We start from the raw sequence: 22,581 nt of genomic DNA, 5'->3' as shown, positions 1-22,581 counted from the left end.
ACAGAAGCTCTTCAGAGTCACAGGGGCATAGAGTAGAACATACAGGCTCCAGGGCAGTGCAGTGAAAGTGGCCCCAGAAGCTTCCTTTTCCCCACCGTTTTGTCCATCACTGTGGTGTCTCTTTGCTCGTCAGGGATGACCTCAGCCAAAACAATGATATCCCCACATTCAAATGAGGACCACGAGGCACCAACTAAGACTGGTCTTCTTCCTAGAACCCTGGCTCCGGGTCTGAGGCTCTGCCCCCTTGTACTCACAAGGCCTCGTTTCCCAGCTAATCCCTCCTCTGAGGGACCTCCGTGAAGTGGAAAGCATTTTGCCAAACTCTCAGAACACAGTGGTCAGTGGTGGAGAACCAAGTTTCTCAGCAGTCTTTCCAAGCATGCAGAACACTTGCAATCCGCCATGGCAAGCACACAATTTGTAGAGAAAGAAAGCCCTTCTCCCCTACAGCACTGTCTACACTGGGGAATGGGGTGTGTGCTCAGCCTCGGTCTAGAAGATCAGAATGGTGGACTGTAAGACCCCAGGCCCTGTCCGCTGGAGAACACGAGGGAGATGGCCCACGCCCAGGCAGGACTATGGGAACTTGGAGAATCCCCCTCATTCTTTCGACCTCTGGACACACTGCCAGAGGGGTGGACGCCCCTGTTCCATGGCAGACCTCTCTCCAACATCTTCTTGCTCTCCTCAACACTTACATATTGTTTTCTCTTCCCTAACCACCCTCGCATCATCCCCAGCTGTTAACCCTATTTCTATTTGTACATACATGTGTCTGCATGGAGATGCGGAGAGAGTAATGGCCCAAACTGAGCCGAGTTGGCAGGAATTCACCAGGATCTTAAGGGCTCTTATTTCAAAACCAAACATGATGGGAGGGACTGAGTACTGGCTTAGGGAGCTGGATTCCTCACTTTTATTCCGGCCTCTGCTCACATATGGTGTCCTAGACAAGTCCCTGCCTCTTTCTGGGCTTCAGTTTTCAAATTATATAAAGAGGGTTTCGATGCAGAGTTACATAGGCACGTGCACAGCCAGAAAGTTTCTCAGGCTCCAGCAACAGTAAATGGGTGGTTGACGTGAGTGAGCTCAGGCAGGCACAGGTACACAGGCCTCCTAACACGGGCAGATGTAGGCGGACATGTAGCAGGAGTGACCAAGATACCTGTCGATGTCCTAGCACAAGCAAGAGACAGGGCGCCTGTACCCCACCTCCCTGCACCAGCATGAACACTGGAAGAAGGGCTCTCCTCAAAGGTGAGCTCTGTCTGATGCCCCCACCTGCTGTGTCTAAAAGGTCCACATTCTCTGGAACCCTAAGCACGAAGATCATTCACAGTGGAGTGGTTCCCAGCAAGTAAATTGGGGATGGAAGTGATATTTTCTTTGTAGAGGCTCAGGCCCTGGAGACACGCTCCCTGATTTGCCATACATTTCCCCTTTACAACTGAGTGGAATAAACCCAAGGAACATACCCGTAGTTGAAAGCACATGTTGTTGTTGGACAATCCACAAATCGAAGGTTGCTGGGTCCCTGAATCTCTTATTGGAAGAAAATCAACAAGCAGAATCATTTGCTATTTCAAAGCCTTTGTTGAGCTGTTATATGATGTGAGTGTAAGTTTATGAAAGGTTCAAACAACTGATATTTTCATGTATATCTGTTAAGCAGCTAATTTTAAAGTCTGTAACAAAAGTATGTTCTGAAGAAATTTTTTCAAGAAAAATTACTTTCCAAAGTCTGAAAACAGAAAATCCCACATGAAGTTCTGAAAGGATAAGTTTTAAAATGTAATTCATGAGTTTGTTTATTTAAGGAACTGATTTTGAATTTTGTAAATAATTTTGGATATTAGAAATGTGTATCTTAAATACATTATCATTTTGTTTTCTGATATTTTATATTTAACGTATTTTACATTACTTTCTTGTGCATAAAATATAATTGAATAAAGGTGGTCATAAGCAGAATGTTTTTTCTTGTTTCCTTAATTTTTGAGAGGATTTGCTAAATGAGGGAAAACACAGTTTGAGTCCCTCCCTGACAAGCTCCAAGGTATGCCAGCTGTATTCCACTGCCTCAGATAGCTAACGGTTTCTTGGAATTAACTGTGGACTCCTATTCTCAAATGAGGAAAAGTCCATAGATTTTCTACTCCCATCTTCTGTTTCAGTTATTTGTGTTTGTGATCAACTCTGTATATTACTATAGAGAATTTTATTCCAAGCAGAGGAGCTGTCCTCTGTGTCTAACAGGTTGAAGATCCAGTGGAGAATCTGATGATGGAAATTGGTTGCTCTTTTCTAGGGACCTGAAATTGATGCTGTCATTGTAGCATAGAATAGAGGTTATTATCATTTTTGGGGGGATGACCTAAAACCCAGATAACATGGCTCCAAAGAGTGGGGCACATCCCAGGCAAGAGAGCCGGCATGGCTTGAACAGAGCATCACCAGTGCCATCAGCAGAGAGTCTGAGGCACTGAGATTTTGAGTAACTTAGCATCCTGGCTGGGAGGGGGCACATGTTCTCCAGTGAGTTCGAGCATCCTACACTTCCCCCAAGGGCCTGCAGGGGGGGCACGAAGCCACTATGTCACAGGCGATGGGGCGCATGCGCAACTGCACCCGCACTCGATGGGCGGTCTTCCCTGAGGACGGAGTGGAGGCGCCATGGCTGTTGCGGGCCCGCGTGTGGGGCTGGCTGGTCTGCGGGAGGACGATGTTCCCCACCCGCGCCCCGGCCGGTGCAAAGGGGCTGTGCCCGTTCCTCGACGCTCCGCGTCTTCCTTTCCGGCCGCCCCGCGCGGTGTATCCCCACCTTCTCAGGTAACGTTCGATGTCGCTTGTTGTCCCTCGGATCCGGTCTCCGAGGGGCCGGCGGCGTGGAGGCTGTTCCCGGCGAGGCGTCTATTCCGGACGCGGGGCGGTTGGCGGGAGAAGCTCCGCCCAAGGCGGAGCGCGGGAAGCGCGTGCCCTCGTGGGCGGCGCGGCTGGGCCCCGGACCCTCGGGCCGCGGGGAAGGAGCTGGGGCGCGGGCGACAGGGAGAGTTCACCGTCGCGGACTGACTCTGCTGCGTTTCCTCAGACGCCCCCGGAAGGTTGTAAAAATGTCCCCTTTTTTTAGCGGCCAAGAGAAATGTTTCCGCCCCTTGTCCTCAACCGCACGGACTTATCCACTTATTCCTTTGTTCAAAGACCTTAACTAACAGACTGTACACGGATGATGTGCAGGTAACGTGGATCTAGTTTAAAACGTATTGAAAGAGTAAAAAAACAGGGCTTCCCTGGTGGCGCGGTGGTTGAGAGTCCGCCTGCCGACGCAGGGGCCACGGGTTCGTGCCCCGGTCCGGGAAGATCCCACATGCCGCGGAGCGCCTGGGCCCGTGAGCCATGGCCCTGAGCCTGCGCGTCCGGAACCTGTGCTCCGCAACGGGAGAGGCCACAACAGTGAAAGGCCCGCGTACCGCAAAATAAAAATTAAAAAAAGAGTAAAAAAAACAGTGTAGTAAAACACACTATGTTAAGTTTTATACTTTAAACATGTCAGAATCAGAATTTATTGTATTTTACTTTTCCATCTTAAAGGAATAAAATTATTTGGAGCGTATTGTCAGCTATGGATCGGCACTTGCCTTCTACCTCGACAAGGATTAAATCAGGTGCTGGTGCAGTTGCTGCAGCCGCTGACCTTCAACACCCCCTGAAAGGAGTTCAGGGTGGAGAGCGGAAATAATGTGCTCTGTGCTCGGGGAAAGCTGGCAGGACAGCTCTTCAGAGAGTTAGATACTTTCAGGAGCTGATTTTATGAGCCCAGTTCTTGTATCTCCTCTTGTCTAGAGAAGCACTGAAATCCTTCATGGTGACGTCACTAGCCGGAGCCTGCATGAGACGAGCAGAAACCTTCTGCAAAAATTATATGTGCTCGATTGCGTGTACTCCCCCTTCACCAAAATTACATATATACTGGCCTTCCCCCTGCCTCTTTGGAACAGTTTCTTGGAGCCATCTGAGATTCTGTCTCCCAGGATATAGTCTTTATTTTGCCCCCAATAAAACTTAACTCACAACTTTCATGTTTTGCTATTTTCTTTACGTCACCAATATTTATTATTTATTTATTTTTACAAATAATTCTTTTTTAAATTTATTTAATTTATTTTATTTTTGACTGCATTGGGTCTTCGTTGTTGCATGGGCTTTCTCTAGTTGTGGCAAGCGGGGGCTACTCTGTTGTGGCGCACGGCTTCTCATTGCGGTGGCTTCTCTTGTTGCAGAGCACGGACTCTAGGTGCGTGGGCTTCAATAGTTGTGGCTTGAAGGCTCTAGAGCGCAGGCTCAGTAGTTGTGGCTCACAGGCATAGTTGTTCCCGTGTATGTGTGATCTACCCGGACCCGGGCTCAAACCTGTGTCCTCTGCATTGGGGGGTGGATTCTTAACCACTGCACCACCAGGGAAGCCCCACAATGAGCAATATTTAAGATGTAGTTCTTAGCTTTTTTCTCATTTTCAAGTCAAAATATTGCTGTGTTTGAAATTTTCTCATAATACAGTGACAGTCTTAAATATTTATACACATAAGCTCATTGAAAAATCTTCTGCAGTATTCCAATGTGACTAGTATTATTAAAAATCATAATATTCATGTCAATACCAAATTTTTATAAGAATGTAATTTAAAAAATCGTGAATCACTTTTAGAAGTTCCAGGCACAGTGACGATTTTTAAAATACCAACCATTGCATACTTCATAAGACCATTTAAGATGAAATATATTAAAACTTAAAACTTCAACAGAATACTTAAAAGCTAAGACAGGGGCTGCTTTTTGTAAATTAAATACATTCATAGCAAATAAATTTTCTGCTAATAGAGAATATGAAGGTTTTTAGCTTAATGTTGTATAGCTCCATTCAAAAGGTGAAATTAGGATATCTATAATCTTATTTATTTTCAGCCTCTTTCCCATAAGAATTGATATTTCTATCTGTAGAATCTTCGTAGCTTATTCATTTACTTTTTATTTTGGTTTATTTTCTACAACAGAAAGAGTATTCCTATGTCTTGTTAAAGTTTTTATTCTCCTAACCTAGTTCAAGGTTACTTTCTGACATTGGTTGTAAACAAGGGGAGAGGCCTTATAATAAGCATGCGATTTTTCCTATAGTCAAGATGTTTTTCTTGGACGACTTTCTTTACAATTTCCACTTTGCTCACAATATTATCCCATTGTGAAAACTGCATAAAAATTTGTAATCTATTTATACCTAGATGCTTCTTATTTCACCACAGTGCATTTGTTAATATGATTTTACATTAAATATTAATATAACATAGTTGATTTTATTCATATATGCTAACATGTTTTATATAGGTACACACATATATGAATATTTGCTACATGCCATTCATTTGCATAGAATGATAGCTGATTGTATCTGATCTTTCTGACTGACAGTTGGATAGACTTATGTGTGTTTAAAGTACTACTTAGAACAGACATTAAAATATCACATCGTCTCGTTATACAGCATTTTAAAGGTCATATTTTAAATTGTGGGAGCAGAAATTTTGTCCATTAAGGTTAAGAAATGATCAGGTCACAATTTTGGCATCGTCACGCTCAGTGGAGGAACATGGCTTCTACGTCTTCGTACATGTGCCACAGTTACACCTGTATAATATCTGTGAGCATGAGCATTTTTATGTCAACATTATCTTTTCCCAATATACTCATAATTAGCTGAGGTATATCATATCTAGTTTTTCCTTTTACTTCAGTACAATCAATAAAGCTTTCTTTTGCAGTGATGGCACTTTTTCTTTTTTAACATGAAGGTACATTGTCATCTGACATATTTGTACATGGTGGGCTACTGCTCTTGTACAAAGCAAAGTACTTTCATTTCATATTTTCATCTGTATTCCAGATCTAACCTGATTTCTTAGGAGCATTAGGTACTTTTTTAAACTGTATTAGACACATAAGAACAGATCACTTTTTATCTTTACCTACCTCATGAGCTAAATGGATATAGACATTACAATAACATGTAAGTCTGACAAAATTGGGAAGCATTCCAGGGTTTGAGCTTCAAGTAATTTTATGTAATCTTCTAAGAGGCAATTTATTTCTGGCACATTATATGGCAACATCTACAATCACTTGCAAGTTTGTGTGCCATTTGGGCTTTCTGATATTGTCACTTTCAGCTATCCCCTAGGAACGGAGTTTGAATTTTTTTTTTCTTTTTGCGGTACGCGGGCCTCCCACTGCTGTGGCCTCTCCCGTTGCGGAGCACAGCCTCCGGAAGAGCATGCTCAGCGGCCATGGCTCTCGGGTCCAGCCGCTCCGTGGCATGTAGGATCCTCGCGGACCGGGGCACGAACACGTGTCCCCTGCACCAGCAGGCAGACTCCCAATCACTGCGCCACAAGGGAAGCCCTGAATATTTTAAAAAACACTTCTGATTAGAAAATATCAGGATGAAACACTGAATTTTTGTGGTCACAACTCAGTTCTCATTATTCTAATGTAATATTTGAGTTGGCACATAATTTGATTTTGTTCCATTAGTATGAAATGTAAGCATGGAAACAAAATTTTTTAAAAGCATTCTTGGAATAAATGAACCAGTCACAATGAATTATTAGTTATTTTATTTTTATTTTATAAATGGGCTGTTTGAATATGTTCAGCCATGAAATGACATGTAGACTCACTTCTGAGTCCTGACAGACATCTCTGGTGAGTGACTTCTTAGAAAGTGACTCAGGATACAGCCATACCAGTAAAATGACTGCAGCCAAAAGAAAAAAAACAAAAACTCCCAAATAACATAATATATAATAAATGATTATACACATGTGCATTCTTAATTTAACATAAAATATGTAAAATTGGTGTTATTGGATATTTTCTACTATCATGGGTAATTTACTTCTCTCTGTTATAAATTCTATTTAACAAGATGAAACAGTACAACTAGGTGACAGGGGAAATTAATAGTAATTACTGGTAGGACAGTTTAAAAATAATATGTGTTAGAAAAAAATAAAAATTTGTTTAATACATTTTCATTTTAAAATTGTTTCAGATTTATAGAAAATTTGCAAGAATAGTGCAGGATTTCACAACTAGCCCAGACTCAGTTTCCTCTCTTATTACAGTTTCATGTCATTAGGGTACATTTTTACAGTTAATGAACTAGTGTTGACACCTGATTATTAACTATAACCCACACTTTTTTCAAATTTTCGTAGACTTACCTTTTTCTCTTCTAGGATTGCATTCAGGATATCTCACCCTCATTCCATTTAGCTGCTATTTCTCTTTAGGACACTGTTAGTTGTTATAGTTTCTGAGACATTTCTTGTTTTTGATGACCTTGACAGTCTCGAATTGGGATTTACCTGTTGTTTCCCTCGTGATTAGCCTGGGGTTATGTGTTTCACTTCGTATCAAGGGCATATGCTCTGCAGATGACTTACTACTGTTGATGTTGCCCTTGATCACCCGGCTGAGGTGGAGTTTGTCAAGTTCCTCACTGTAACATCAAACTTTTCTCCCTTCCATTCAGTGTGTACCGTTTGGAAGGATGTCACTGCGTGCAGGACACAATTAGGGAGTTGGGAAGTTATGCTCCACCTTTCTGATAGTTAAACATCTATCTCTATTATTTGGGATTTTGCCTGAGCGATTCCTACACTCCCATATTTATGTATCTGTTTTTTCCAGAAATAATAGCCAGTAAGTTTATGAAATGATGCTCCATCTCAGAAGGATCAGAGAGATGCTGGGTCCAAACATCTGTGCCTTGAATACTGTCCAGCACATAGTCTTGCTCAGTAAATACCTGTGAATAAGACTTAAAAGATATGAGGGAGGGCATACATAGTGTGCATAGGTGGCAAAAGCAGATTCCAGGCAGAGGGGAGAGCAAGGTAAAATGCTGTAAAGAAGGAACATGGCTGGCTTGTTTGAGGAAAGTTGGGAATGCTGGGTGGTTGAAGTTAAGTGAGCAAGGGATAGAGCCCTTGGTGTTGTCAACAGATTGTCGGCCATTTAAAGGACATTGGCTTTTACTCTGTGTGAAATAAAGGACCAGTGAATGGTTGTAAGCAGAGGAGGGCTATCATCTGACTTCCTCTGGCTGCTGTCCTACCAACTGACTGAAGGGGCAAAAGCAGAATTGGGGCGCCAATTAGGAGACTGCTGTAGTAACCAAGGTGGGAGCTCAGGCACGTTGTTAGCCCTGGTGATGGAGACCAGTTGTCAGATATTCGTTGTGGTTTTGCAGGTACAACTGGGGCCAGCCACATGGATATGACACAAGGTTCTTCACTCAGAAACGCCCGTGCTTTGTTTCATGCTCTTGTGTCCATCTTGAAATTCTTATTTTTTTTTTCTCCTCTAGACTTATTGAGACATAATTGATATACAGCACTGTGTAAGTTTAAGATGTACATTGTGGTGATTTGATACATATATATAATGTGAAATGATTACCGCAATAAGGATTCTTCCATAAACTCACATCATTAACTTTTTTGTGTGGTAAAATTTTTGAGATCTACTCCCTTAGCAACTTTCAAATATATAATACAGCGTTGTTAGCTATGGCCACCATAATGTATGTTAAAGTTCCCAGAACTTACTCACCTTAAAAGTGGAAGTTTATACTCTTTGATGCAACGTATGATTTGCAGATATTCTCTCCTAATCTGTATGTAGACTTTATATATATATATATATATATATATATATATATATATATAAAGCTTTTTAGTTTGATATAATCCCATCTGCTGGTTTTTACTTTTCTGGCTTATGCTTTTGGGATCATATGCCCAAACCAGTGTTAAGTAGATTCTTCTTTATGTTTTCTTTTGGAGTTTTATAGTATCTGGTCTTATGTTTCAGTCTTCAAATTAATATTTGTGAGTGGTATAAGATAGGTGTCCAGTTTCATTTTTCTGTATGTGGTTTTCCAGTTTTCCCAACAGAATTTGGTGAAGACACTATCCTTTCCCCATTCAAAATTGCATTAAAACGAATAAATATTTAGAAATAAACTTAACAAAGGAAATGAAAAATTTGTCCTTTGAAAACTACAAGACTTTGATCAAAAAAAATTGAAAAAGACAAAACAAGTGGGAAGATATACAGTACTGTGTTCTGTGATCAGAAGAATTATTGTTGTTAAAATGTCCATACTACCCAAAGACATCTATAGGTTCAATGCAATCTCTATCAGAATTCCAACAGCATCGTTTACAGATATAGAGAAATCAATTTTAAAATTTTGTACGTGACCACAGGAGACCGCAAATAACCAGAGCAATCCTGAGAAAGAAAAAATTGGGAGTCATCACACTTCCTGATTTAAAATTATATTACAGGGGCTTCCCTGGTGCTGCAGTGGTTAGGAATCCGCCTGCCAATACAGGGGACACAATTTCAAGACCCGGTCTGGGAGGATCCCACATACCACGGAGCAACTAAGCCAGTGCACCACAATTACTGAGACTGTGCTCTAGACACCATGAACCACAACTACTTAACCCATGTGCCACAACTACTGAAGCCCGCGTGCCTAGACCCCATGCTCTGCAACAAGAGAAGTCACCACAATGAGAAGCCCATACACCACACTGAAGAGTAGTCCCCACTCGCTGAAACTAGAGAAAGCCCGCGCGCAACAGCAAAGACCCAGCACAACCAAAAATAAGTGAATAAATAAGTAAATTTATTTTAAACAAAAAGAAACAATATTAAAATCCTGTAGTTACACGACACTATGATATTGGCACTAAAATACACACATAGACTAAAGGAACAGAATAGAGAGCCCAGAAGTAAACCCCAGTGTATAAGTTACTAATATTTGAGATGGGAATAAAGCACACCCACTGGGCAGGATAGTCTCTTCAACAAATGGTACTGGAACAACTGGATACTACTTATAATTTTGGGGGGAACCTCCATACTGTTTTTCATAGTGGCTGTATTAATTTACATCTCTACCAACAATGCACAAGGATTTTCTTTTCTCCATGTTCTTTCAAACACTTGTAATCTCTTGTGTTTTGGCTGTAGCCATTCTAAAAGGAGTGAGATGATCTCGTGATTTTGATTTTCATTTCCCTGATGATTAAAGACATTGAACACTTTTTCATATATCTGTTGGACATTTGTATGTCTTCTTTGGAAAATATATCTATTCAGATCCTTTCTCCATTTTTAACCAGTTGTTTTTTGTTTTGTTTTGCTTTTGTGTGTGGTTTTATTTTTTTCTGAACAGAAGGTGTTTTAGGTTTTCTTAGTCCTATTTTATTTTTGCTTTTGCTTTATTGCCTGTCCTTTGGGGTCATAACCAGAAAATCACTATTCCCAAGACCAAGGTCAAGGAGATTTTCCCCCAGGAATTTTTTAGGTGTTTTATGGTTTCAAGTCATACATGTTTGTCTTTAATCTCTTTTGAGTTAATTTTTGTGAGTAGTGTGAGATAGGGGTCCAATTGAATTCTTTTACATTCATTAGACTGTACCAGTTTACATTTCCACCAAATATACACACAAGTTGCCTTTTCTTCACATTCTCACAAACATTTGTTTTTTCTTCTCATTTTTAGAATAGCCATTCTAACAGGTGAGAGCTGATGTATCATTGTGGTTTTGATGATTATTGATGTTGAGCATCTGTTCATGTACCTGTTGGCCATCTGTATGTCTTTTTTGGGGAAAAATGTCTTTTCAAGTCCTTTAGCCCATTTTTTATTTAATTTTTGGCTGCTATTATTTTATGTTACTTCTTATATATTTTGAATATTAGCCCCTTATCAAAAAAATGGTTTGCACATATGTTCTCCAGTTCTGTAGATGCTTTTTAGTTTGCTGATTGTTCATTTTGCTATGCAAAGTTTTTCGTTTGTTTGTTTGCTGTTCCACTTTTTTTTTTTTTTTTTTTTTTTTTTTTGCTTTTGTGGCTCCCACATTTGGTATTATATCCGAAAAATATTTGCCAAAACTATATTGAGGAACTTGTTCTTTATGCTTTCTTCAAATAGTTTTACAGCTTTAGGTCTTATATTTAAGCCTTCAGTCCACTTTGAGTTAATTTTTGTGAGTGGTACAAGAAAGGGGTCCAATTGTATTCTTCTGTAGGTTGTTATCCAGTTTTTTTTCAGCACCATTTATCGAAGAGACTGTATTTCCCCTACTGCAGCTCCTTGGCTCCCTTGTCAAATATTTGTTAACAGTAAATGACTGGTTTTATTTCAGTGCTCTTGATTCTGTTTCATTGGATTAAGTCTCTATTTTTTCCCAGAATCTATTGTTTTGATTACTATAGCTTTGTAATAAAGTTTGAAGTTAGGAATTGTGATGCCATTAGATTTGTGCTTCTTTGACCATGTTGATTTGGCTATTAGTGGTGTTTTGTGGTTCCATACAAATTTTAGGGTTGTTTTCTCTTTCTGTGAAAAAATCATTGGAATATTGATAGAGATTGCACTGAATGTATAGACAGCTTTGGGTAGTATAGATATTTTTACAATATTCTTCTGTTTCATAACCATGGAAATGTTCTTCATTTATTTGTATCTTCAGTTTTTTCATCAGTGTTTTGTCATTTTCAGTGTATGGATATTTTACCTACTTGGTTTAATTTATTCCTAAATGTTTTATTTATTTCTGATGCCATTTTAAATATGATTGCTTTTTACATTTCTTTTTCAAATTGTTGTTAGTATATAGAAGTACAATTGCTCTTCACATGTTGATTTTGTATCTTGCAACTTGACTGAATTTGTCTATAATTAGTAATACATTTTTTTGGAATCTTTGGGATTTTCTCCATATAAGATTATATTAAATGCAAACAGAAATAGCTTTACTTCATCCTTTTCAATTTGTAATTCTTTTATTTAGTTTTCTTGCCTAACCGCTCTGGCTATGACTTCCAGTATTATGCTGAAAAGGAGTGGTGAGAGTGCACAAAACTTATTTTGTTTATATTTTTAGCAGAAAACCTTTCAAGCTTTCACCATTGATTTTAATGTCTGCTGTGAATTTGTTCAATATGACTTTTATTGTGTTGAGGTACATTCTACGTATAGCAATTTGTTAAGTATTTTTTATCATGGAAAGTTCTTTAATTATTTCACATTCTCTTTCTGTATCTATTGAGATAACCATATGATTTTCATATTTCATTCTCTTAATGTGGTGCATCACATGTTTGAATTACATAGGTTGAATTACCCTTGCATTCTAGGGATAAATTCCAGTTGATCATGGTGTATGATCCTTTCAATATACTGTTGAATTTTGTTTGCTAGTATTTCACTGAGAATTTTTGCATCTATATTAGTAATACTTGACAGTTGTTTGTTTTTTTTTTTTTTTCTTGTAATGTTCTTATCTAGCTTTGGTATCAGGATAATGCTGGACTCATCAAATGAGTTTGGGAATGTACCTCAAAGCTTTTTAGAAAAGTTTGACATGGAGGTGTTTTTTATTCTATTTAAATATTTGGTTGAATTTCCCAATGGAAATTGGAAAATTTCCATCTGGTCCTAGCCTGTTGTTTTTTGTTTGTTTGTTTGTTTTTTGTAAATCTTTTATTACTGATACAATCTTTTCACTCATCATTGGTCTGTTTGGTTTGTCTATTTCCTCATGATTCAGTTTTGGTAGTTTTTATGTTGCTAGGAATTCTTTTCCTCTAGGGTATCAAACTTGATGGTATATATGTGTTGATGGTCACCTCTCATGAGCTGTGGTATTTTTGTTGCATCAGTTGTAATGTCTCCTTTTTCATTTCTGATTTTATTTGAGTATTCTCTTTTATTCTTCATTAGTATAGCTAAAAGGTTAATTTTGTTTTCATTTCAAAAACCACCTCTTGCATTGATGTTTTCTATTGTTTGCATGGTCTCTGTTTTATTTCTGTTCTCTTATCTCTTATTTCATTGCTCTGCTACTTGTGAGCTTAGTGGTTTTTCCTTTGTTTGCTAGTCCCGTGAGAAGTAAGATTGTTTACTTGTGATCTTTCTTTTTTCTTATTGTATGCATTTGTTTCAATAAACTCTCTTATTACTGTTTTTCTTGCAGCCCATAAGTTTTAGCAAGTTGTGTTTCAATTTCCTTTTAAGATTGTTTTTAAATTTCAAAGACATTATTGTAAAGGTGTTGTAATTTTTCCCCCAGTTTTATTGAGATATAATTGAACACAGTACTATTTAAGTTGAAAATGCACATTATAATGATTTGACTTCCATATATTGTGAAATTGTTATTGCAGTAAGATTAGTTAACATACATCGTCTTATATAGATGCAAGAAAAGAAAAATAAGGAAAATATATTTTCCTGTGATGAGAACTCTTAAGATCTACTTGCTTAACAGCTTTCAAATATACCATATGGCAGTGTTAACTCTATTCATCATGTTGTATATAATATTCTCAATACTTATTTATCCTGTAGCTGCAAGTTGGTACTTTTGGACTTCATCAAATTCTGCCTCTTCTCACCTCCCTCCTCTGGTAACCAAAAATCTGACCTTTTTCTATGAGTTGTGTTTGTGTGTGTGTGTGTGTGTTTTTCACATATAAGCTTGGTCTGACTTCTCTCACTTAGTGTAACGCCCTCAAGGTCCATCCATATTGTCACCAATGGCAAGATTTCCTTCTTATGGCTGAATGTTACTCCATTTTCTAAATATACCACAAGGTTTATATCCACTCATCTGTTGATAGACACACGTTTTTTTCCATGTCTTGGCTATTGTAAACACTTTTGCTATGAACATGGAAGTGCAGATATCTCTTCAACATAGTGTTTTTAATTCTTTCAATATATTTCTATAGATGAAAATGCTGGACCATATGGTAGTCATATTAAATTTTGAGGGCCTCCTCTAGTGTTTTCCATAGAGGCTGAACCAATTCATAAGACAAGCAAAAGCACAAAAATCATCCTTTTTCTCCACATCTTTGCTAGCATTTGTTAGCAGATATCTTGTCTCTTTGATGAATTCCATTCTAACAATCCTGAGGTGATATCTCATTGTGGTTTAGATTTAATTTCCCTGATGTGTAATGACGTTGAACACATTTTCATGTATTTGTTGTACATTCACATATCTTCTTTGAAAAAATGTCCGTTGGAGTCTTTGCAACAGGTTTTAATTGGCTTAATTTATTTTGTGTTACTGAGTTCTATGATGTATTTTGGATATCAACCCCTTATTTGGTGTAAGGTTTGCAAATATTATTTTTGATTACATAGGCTCTTTTCGTTATTTATTTATTTTATCCTGTTGTGTAGCAGATTTTTAGTTTGATATTGTTCCACGTGTTAGTTTTTTTTAATTGTTGCTTGTGCTTAAGGTATCATCAAAAATAATATTAAAGACCTGTGTTAAAAAGATTTTTACTGTTTTCCTCCAGGAAGAAAAGCCTCCCGTCTTACAGTTGTCTTTACCTTATCTTATTTCTATTTAATTGTCATGAGTGGTGTTAGACAGGAGTCTAGTTTTATTCTTTTGCATATAACTATGCAGTTTTCCAAGCACTGTTTAATGAAGTGATTATCTCTCCACCGAATGTTCCTGACTGTCTTATCAAATATTAGTTGACCTTATACGCATGGGTTTATATCTGGATTCTCAGTTCTATTCCATTGTTGTGTATGCCTTTCTACATGACAGTACCATACTACTTACATTACTATAGCTTTATAATACAGTTTGATATCACGGAATGTGATACCTCCAGGTTTGCTGTTCTTTCTCATAGTCACATTGCATATACAAGTTCTTTTGTGATTCCTCATACATTTCTCTGTTGTTTTTTTCTACTTTAAAAAATGCCATTGGATTTTGATAGGAATTGCATTATATCCATAGATGGCTTTGGGTGGTGTGGACATTTTAAAAATATTAATTCTTCCAATCCTGAACAAGGGATAACTTTACGTTTATTTCTGTCTTTTCCAATTTTTTTCATCAGTGTATTGTAGCTTGTATTGTAGATATCTTTCATCTCCTTAGATAAATTTATTCCTTATTGTTTTATTAGTTTGGATGCTCTTATAAATAGAATGGTTTTCTTTTTTCCGATCATTGTTAGTATATAGAAATATGACTGATTTTTGCATTTTAAGTTTTTATTCTGCAACTTTACTGATTATGTTGATCAGTTTTAACAGGTTTTTGGTGAAGTTTTTCAGAGTTTCTATATATAAAATCATGTTATCTTAATATAGACACATTTTTACCTCTTAATTTCCAATTTTGATGCCTTTTATTTCTCTTCCTTGACTGATTGCCCTGGCTAGGACTTCCATTTCTATGCTGAATGAGTGGTGAGAGTGGACTCCCTTGTCTCGTTTCTGATATTAGAGAAAAAGTTTCACATTTTCACTCTTGAGTGTGCTTTGAACTGTGACCTTGTCATATTTGGCCTTTTAAAAAAATTATTTACTTTTGGCTGCATTGGGTCTTTGTTGCTGCATGCGGGCTTTCTCTAGTTGCAGTAGGTGGTGGCTACTCTTCGTTGTGGTGCGTGGGTTTCTCATTGCAGTGGCTTCTCTTGTTGCAGAGCATGCGCTCTAGGCATATGGGCTTCAGTAGTTGTGGCAAACAGCCTCAGTAGTTGTGGCTCACGGGCTCTAGAGCACAGGCTTAGTAGTTGTGGTGCATGGGCTTAGTTGCTCCTAGGCATGTGGGATCTTCCCGGACCAGGGATTGAACCCATGTCCCCTGCATTTCCTGGCAGATTCTTAACCACTGCACCACCAGGGAAGTCCCGATATTTAGCCTTTATTATGTTGAGTTACATTCATTTTATACCTAACTTAACAAATGCTTTTTCTGTGCCTATTGATATTATATTTTCCCTTTGTTCTATTAATATGATGCATCCCATTTATTTGATTTGCTAGTATTTATTCAGAATTTTTAAACCTATATTCATCAGTGTTATTGGCCTGTAATTGGCAGTGTCCATTTCAGATTATTATATCAAAGTAATGTTGGCCTCGTAAAATGAGTTTGGGAGATTTCCCTCCTCATCCATTTTTTTTCTTTCTTTTTTGAAGACTTTTAGGATTGGCATTAATGCATTAAATATTTGGTAAAATTTACCAGTGAAGCCATTTGATCTTGAGTTTTTCTTCATTTGAAGAGTTTTCATTACTGATTTAATTTCCATACTACTAATTGCTTCATTTAGATTTTCTCTTTCTTCCTAATTCACTTTTGGTAGGTTGTATGTTTTTAAGATTTTTTCCCATTTATCTAGGTTTCCCAGTTTGTTAGCATGTAGTTGTTCAAAGTAACATGTTATCCTTCTTATCGCTGTAGTAGAGTTGTAATGTCTTCTCTTTTATTTAAAATTTTGTTGATTTGGGTCTTCTCTCCTTTTCCTTGGTTAGTCTAGCAAAAGGTTCAAAATTTTATCTTTTAATGAACCAACTCTTAGTATCACTTATCTTTTCTGTTGTTTTCCTCTTCTCTATGACATTGATTTCTGCTGTAATCTTTATAATTTTCTTGCTTCGCTAATTTTGGGCTCAGTTTGTTCTTTGTCCAGGTCCTTGAACAGAAGAGTTAGGTTTTTGATTCGAGATATTTCTTAATTCGTAAGGTAGGCATTTGTTGCAATAAACCTCTCTCTTAACGCTCCTTTAGCTGCATCCCATAGCTTTTAGTATACTGTGTTTCTATTTCAGTTTGTCTCAAAATACTGTCTTATTTCTTCTTAAATTTATTCTTTGATAAATTAGTTGGTCAGGAGAGTGTTGATCAATTTTTTTGTATTCATTAGTGTTCCAGTTTTCATCCTGTTATTGATTTCTAGTTTAATAATATGCTCAGACAACATACTTGGTATAATTTAAGTCTTCCTGAGTTTACTAAGATTTGATATGTGGTCGATCATGTGATCTTTTCTAGAAAATATTTTTTCTGCACTTGAGAAGACTGTGTATTCAGCCTATGTTGGATAGAATGCTCTGTATATGACTCTTATAATTGGCCTTTAGTGTTGTTCACATGAATTGATTTTTTTTTGTTTAATTGAAATATAGTTGAGTTACAATGTTGTATTAATTTTTGCTGTATAGCAAAGTGTCTCAGTTATACACATATATACATCTGTTTTATATTCTTTTCCATTATGGTTGATCTCAGGATATTGAATATCCTGTTCCCTGTGCTATACAGTAGGACATTGACTTTTATCCATTCTATATGCAATAGTTTGCAGCTACTATCCCCAAACTCTCAGTGCATCCTTCCCCAACCCCCTCCCACTTGGTAACCACAAGTCTGTTCTCTATGTCTGTGAGTCTTGTTTTGTTTCTTAGATAGGTTCATTTGTGTCATATTTTAAATTTCACATATAAGTAATACCATATAGCATTTGTCTTTCTCTTTATGGCTTACTTCACTTAGTATGCTAATCTCTATTTGCATCCATGTTGCTGCAAATGTCATTATTTCATTCTTTTATGGCTGAGTAATATTCCATTGTATATATGTACCACATCTTCTGTATCCATTCATCTGTTGATGGACATTTAAGTTGCTTCCATGTCTTAGCTATTAGAAACAGTGTTTCTATGAACATTGGGGTGCATGTATCTTTTCGAATTATGGTTCTCTCTGGATATATGCCCAGGAGTGGGATTGCAGGATCATATGGCAACTCTATTTTTAGGAACCTCCATACTGTTCTCCATAGTGGCTGTGTCATTTTATATTCCCACCAACAGTGTAGGAGGGTTCCCTTTTCTCCACACCCCCTCCTGCGTTTGTTATTTGCAGAGTTTTGATGATGGCCATTCTGACTGGTGTGAGGTGGTACCTCATTGTAGTTTTAATTTGCATTTCTCTAATAATTAGTGATGATGGGCAACCTTTCGTGTGCCTATTGGCCATCTGTATGTCTTCTTGGGAGAAATGTCTGTTTCAGCCTTCTGCCCATTTTTTGATTGGTTTGTTCGGTTTTTTGTTATTGAGTTGTATGAGCTGTTTGTATATTTTGGAAATTAAGCCCTTTTTGGTCGCATCATTTGGAAATATTTTCTCCTAGTTGGTATGTTGTCTTTTCATTTTGTTTATGGTTTCTTTTGCTGTAAGAAAACTTATAAGTTTGAGTGGGTCCCATTTGTTTATTTTTGCTTTTATTTCTATTGCCTTGGGAGAGTGACCTAAGAAAGCACTGGTACAACTTATGTCAGAGAATGTTTTGCCTATGTTCCCTTTTAGGAGTTTTATGGTGTTATGTGTTATATTTAAGCCTTTAAGCCATTTTGAGTTTATTTTTGTGTATGGTGGGAGAGTGTTCTAACTTTATTGATTTGCATGAACCAACTTTTCCAACACCTCTTGCTGAAGAGACTGTCTTTTCCCCCATTGTCTATTCTTCATCAGAGATGAATTGACCACGGGTCTGTGGGTTTATTTCTGGGCTCTCTATTCTGTTCCATTGACCCATATGTCTGTTTTTGTTCCAATACCAGGCTGTTTTGATTAGCATTGTAGCATTGTCTGAAGTCTGGGAAGGTTATGCCTCCTGCTTTGTGCTTTTTCCTCAGGATTGCTTTGGCAATTCTGGGTCTTTTATGGTTCCATATACATTTTAGGTTTATTTGTTCTAGTTCTGTGAAAAAATGTCATGTGTAATTTGATAGTGATCACATTAAACCTGTAGACTGCTTTGGGTAGTATGGACACTGTCATTTTAAACAGCTGCAGCCTGTTCTCACTGTCAGTGGAACCAGCTCCCCTCTGGAAGCAGGTGTCCATGCAGGGCTCTTAGAAATAAGACAGACAACACCACCTACGTGGACTCTTCATACACACCACTGACCACTGCACCTTTGCTTTCTAGAAGTAACCTCCTTAATCAAGTGGGTGGCATCTGGGGATGAGGCAGCCATCATCCTCCAGGAAGAGTCGGTGCCCCTCCTACCACTGAGGATTGAGTGGTTCTGTGTCTCATTCACACCAAGTGTTCAAGCTTCAGGAGTTTGGGGAGCTTTTGTTTTGCTGCTTTAGTGGATGAGAAATGACACGTAACCCATTGTCTTCTTTTCACTTCTCTTCTGATGAGTGAGGCTGGACTTTCATCACTTTCAGTTATTTCCAGAATGCAGCCACTTTTCCCAGTTCTGGGGGAGACCACTGAACATGCCTTCCTGGGTGTTCCCAGCCACAGACTGTGATCCAATGCAGCAAGGAAACTCCACTCTTTGTGCAAGTACTAAGTAGCTAGTGACTGGCTTCTGACCAACAGAATATAGCAAATCAGGGGAGGTCAGTGTAAAGATTCATTGACAGAACCTCTGTCACTTACATCTCACTTGCTGCATCCTGTGTTCTCTCTCTGTTTCTGTCTCTCTCTCTTCTCCCTGGACCTGGGGAAACCTGCATGGGTGTTACTAGGTGCCATATGGAGAGGCCCACATAGGAGAGAACACAGGGAAGTCCCAGGCCTCCAGACAGAGGCACTAGGCTCTCAGCTCAGACTGCATCCTGCCAGTACCCATCTCAGTGAGTCTGGGAGCAAATCCTCCCCTGTAGAGCGACAGCTGAGACCTCAGCCTCAGCTTCATAGAGACCTTGTGTCGAGGGCACCCAGCTAAGTGCTCTGGGAGCTCAGGAGTAACTAGGTGTATGTATTTTGTATGTTGGGAAACCCTCCATAGTGATCTGCAGTAAATCAGACAATCTTTAGCATAGAGCAGGTCTACTCAATGTTATGTAGAAACAACCACAAGATAATGCATATTAATAAAGGTAATAAAATGGACTAAAAACAATAATAGTGAGAATTATGATGATATTACCATTACTACTGTTAAAGAGAAAAGTAAACATAGAAAGATAGCAGATTTGCGTACAGACTCCTCTAAGTAAATTTCAGGGTACCTATATCAGATGTCCTCTGGGATATTTTAGAGTCAGAATGCTAGGTTTGCACAAAGAAATTTGTTCTGAGAGGAGAAAACAAGCAGGTGATCCTGGGTCAGCAGGGAGGATGATATATTGGCACAAACAGTGCAGGGGCTCCCTGGGGGACTTAGAAAAAGAAATGGTTACTTGAGCAGCCACGTCACCATCTCTATGTCTGCCAGTGCTGCACCAGCTTTTCCTGGACACCTGAGTGAATTTAGAATATGTCCCCAGGTTCAGGCATGCCAAAGATACTCTCCTTACTCCTCACTTGTCACAATGTCAGCCCCTTTGCTGACTTTTCTAATTTGGAGGACTGGACTCCAGGAGCGACACCCTCTCCAGCCTTCCTAGGAGACATGATAGTCGTTCCTGGCACAGAGTTGAGGTGGAAAATCCTGTGCTGAGTCTGGCAGGACAAGGGTGTCTTCCAGGGCTCTTGCACTGGCACCACTTTCTGGTCACTTAAGAGGACTTAAACATTGTTCTAGAGGCTCAATAAAGTCAAGAGTGTCCTCCCTGGGGTTCACTTACCAGTAACAGCTGTCTCTTCCTCCACTGGGTATGTCTGAATATGTCAGGAGGCTCTCTGACCCACAAGTACCCATAAGTACAGCAGGAACCAGGAAGCACCATGTGTATGTAAGTCTGTTGAAAACCCTCCACAATACTCTTCAGTAAATTAGATATATTCATGAGCAGAGAAACTTAAGAAATGCAATAACAACAATAGTGATAAATAATAATATCAATAGTGATTACAATCATAAAGATATTAATTGTACTACTACCAATCATAATACTAATAAACTTAAGGGCTGAAGGATTATAGACTTCCCTAATTGAATGACAAGTTTCCTGGGGTATTTTGGAGTCAGAGTCCTAGGTTAGCAGCCAAAGTTGTAGGTTTGCATAGTGAAGGTATAAATAGAGCAAAACTAAACAGCAGCAGGTAAAAGAAATCCATGGGAGGGCGTGGGCTGACTTAAGTCTCATATTCCAAGCCCAGAGGAGAGAACTATGTAGAAGAGAAAAGATGATCCTGGGCTTTCCCAACACATGGAGCCAGCAAATCTCATGAGTTCTGACGACTGGTATCTGCAGCTCTAACCCGGGAAAGAAAAGCAGGACTCCAGGTACACGTTCAATACGTGAAAAAAACAGGTAAAATGTACATGGAGCTTCAGCTCTATCTCTACTCCCACTGCCTGTCAGTTGACAAAGTGGCAGATCAGGGCTATTGATTGCCTTTTGATGAACCTACAGACTTACTTGGAATTGGGAGGAGAATATTACTTATGAATTTGCATGTAAAATTTTTATAATAACCTATCTGGAAGTTGGATTACCACTATCTTGGGAAATTGATAGGTTATTTTACACAACACCTCATACGTTTCCTTTAGTAACATTTGTTCACAGTATATATATTTCTGAATATGTATGAAAGGCACATGTCATATCAGCCCAGAGAAGCCATTGACGGGGCTTTAGAGATCAGTGACGTTTGAGGACGTGTTTGTAGAACTCACTCATAAAGAGTAGGACCTGCTGGACATATTGCAGACAAAGATGTACACAGATGTGATCCTGGAGGACGCCCGTTGTTTCATCTTCTGGGTGCGTCTCTCAATATTTATTTACTTCTTTATGCATGTCTTATTGAGATAGGCGCTGCAGCTTCCACATATGCTGCTGCACTCTTGCCCCTGACTCATGCTTCTGTAGCACTTAGAGCAACCTGGAACGAATGTGTTCCTTTACTAATCACAGCACATGTGCCCCTTCATGGAGATACAGTCTCCATTACCACAATCGCACGTACTCCTTACTAGTCTGCCACCAACACGCAGAATAATGCTGGACACAGATATGGGCTATTTTATCTAACAGACAAGTGACTTTATGTTGCTAAGTAATTCTTCTGCTCGGGGGACTACTATGAGGTTTGAACACAGCAAAAAACACATAACAGCTTGTATCCCCCTTTCTACATGAACTCCAAGTAATAATCTCATGGGTTTTATGTTTATTGGATTCTGTTAGAAAACAGTGTTAACCATATTATGAAAACGTTGCTTCCTTCCTGGCTGAGACATCTAGGCAGCCTGCAGCCTGTCTTTCTTCTTGGGAAGAACAGCAGCAACCAGAGACTTTTACTGTCTTTGAGTGAAGTGTCGGGTGACAACCTTCAGTGTTTCCCCCCTTCAGGGTGCTCGAACCTGGGCTGCCATTGATGCCCCCACACTTGAGCCTTGGCATGTTGTCCTGCGCTTGCATTGCATGCACTGTTCTCAGCACAGAACTTTAAATCCATCTAGCATTTCCCACACGTACCAGGGCATCCGCTCTGCAAAACAGATATAATTTCCCAGTTGGAGCAAGAAGAGTAGGTGTGGAGGGAAGAGGAGGGTTTCCCCAGGCTGGAGTCCAAGTCAGCTCCAGACACATGTGCTCTGTGTGGGGAGGGAGCAGGACACTTGGAATGTCAACTGGAGGTTGGCTCGACTAAAGGATATTTTTAGAAATGTATGTGAAGCCATTGAGTCAAATTATCCAGATTCTGTCATTATGCATCACACATCAATTTCTCTTCACGTTTCCCCCT

General features: G+C 38.9%; 1 long non-coding RNA gene across 3 annotated transcripts in view; it reads left to right on the top strand.

Moving 5' to 3' along the window:
* Nucleotides 1-2,653: 2,653 nt before the first annotated feature.
* The window catches only part of LOC307179697, a 79,066-nt gene continuing 59,138 nt past the window's right edge, over nt 2,654-22,581 (top strand). For all 3 annotated transcript variants that reach the window (XR_013825515.1, XR_013825516.1, XR_013825517.1), the window contains exon 1: nt 2,654-2,832. This is a non-coding gene — a long non-coding RNA (uncharacterized lncRNA). The remainder of the gene's footprint in view (nt 2,833-22,581) is intronic.

This window comes from Stenella coeruleoalba (assembly GCF_951394435.1).
Source record: "Stenella coeruleoalba genome assembly, chromosome: 21".
Lineage (NCBI taxonomy): Eukaryota > Metazoa > Chordata > Mammalia > Artiodactyla > Delphinidae > Stenella > Stenella coeruleoalba.
Note: the sequence above shows the minus strand (reverse complement) of the source record. Positions and strands in the feature narration are given on the sequence as shown.